We start from the raw sequence: 1,650 nt of genomic DNA, 5'->3' as shown, positions 1-1,650 counted from the left end.
GCCCATTAATTACACAGGAAGTGTGAAGATGGGCAGAAGCAAGAGGAAGTGTGCTCTTATGGCACTTTCACCCTCATCATCTTCACTTGACGGGTGAGGGACGAGGAGAGAGAAGAAGAAAACATGCTGTTTCAAGATCAGGACATGGCGGCACAGCCCGCCATCGTCTGCAGCTGACGTAGAAATAATAATGTACATATGTGTAAAGTTATTAATTAAAAGTACTAATACACAGTGTAAACATAATCTTCATTCAAAATATATTTTTATGAGTAAAAGTATCGAATTATCGGCAGCAAAATGTACTTGAAGTATCAAAAACAATACATGATAACTGACTGGTACTGATGCATCAATGTGTGTTCTTTATTTTGGATCGGGTGCAGCAGGCCCAGGTGGAGACAGTTTTAACTACTTTCTCTACAGCTAGGACTTCTGACCCAGGGGATTCCTAATGTAAAAGATAAGTTAACCCATAAATGAAAATTCAGTCACTTTAAGTTAAAGGTGTGTACTACTACTACTGTATGTAGAACATTAAACTCAGAATTTAAATATTAATGTACAATAATAATGAGGTAATAATACAAACAAAGAAATATTTCATTTTTTCCATGACTGAATAAACCAGCTGCTCTCAGAGGAAGATAAGGTCCCCAGAACATTGTTTGAAGCTAGAAAGGTGGCGGGGTCCGCCACATATAAACAAAGTAAAACAGCCTGAAACTGTGTTGTCCTTTAAGGTCAGTTTGTTTGTTCAGTCATGGAAACAAAGAGAGTTTATTTATCTAGTTAAAAAATAAAACAAAACATGAATAAATCATTCATTTCTTTCCCCAGAACTACACAATGCACCTGTAAACATGTCGTAGTCTCACTGAACAACAGGATTTAATGCAGGGCTGCAGATTAAACTCTAAATATAGTAAAAGTCTTCTATTTCTTGTTTAATTATGTGTCTAACAGCAAAACGGTTCATACATTAAGTCAACCCTTGTTGCTCCCTGCGGGATAAGATAAGACTTTATTGATCCGCTGCTCAAGAAAGGTATTAAAATGAATAAACACTGAGTACAAACTAAACAAGACATGAACATATGGTGTGTGGAGGTGCTGAGAAAGAAAACTCAGGTGTGTGTGTGTGTGTGAGTGTGTGTGTGTGTGGGGGGGTCTCTCTCCCTGTGAGTTTCTGTCCAAGGTGTTGGTGGGGGGGTGGGGAGGGGATGGGTCACGTGACTGCGCTTCCTCCCTCTGTGAGAGCAGGATGCTGTGTGTGCGCGTGTGTAGGCTGTGCACGGGGTCACCTCAGTCCTCATCATGAGCGGCTCGAGCTCATGAGGAACAGGAGGCTTCTCAGAGACGGCGGCGGGGTTCGCTGTGGCAAAGTCCGCAGCCCGGGATCTGTGCAGCTGAATGCGTAACTTTGACTCTTTACGCGCAACCTCTCCTTCTTCTTCTTCATCCTCTTCCTTTTCTTCTTCTTCTACTTCTTCTTCTTTTCCTACGACATTAGTGTGGCAACTGTGGATGGGCACACAGGAGTGGGCTGCTGCCCACCAAGTCTCACTGTGTTCCGGAGGCGCTGAGGAGAAGAACATGTAAGAATCCCGCAGGCGATCCCCGCAGATTGCTCTCCTCCTCGCCGCCAAC

This window comes from Pagrus major, chromosome 4 (assembly GCF_040436345.1).
Source record: "Pagrus major chromosome 4, Pma_NU_1.0".
NCBI classification, from domain to species: domain Eukaryota; kingdom Metazoa; phylum Chordata; class Actinopteri; order Spariformes; family Sparidae; genus Pagrus; species Pagrus major.
This window is presented reverse-complemented; position numbering follows the sequence as displayed.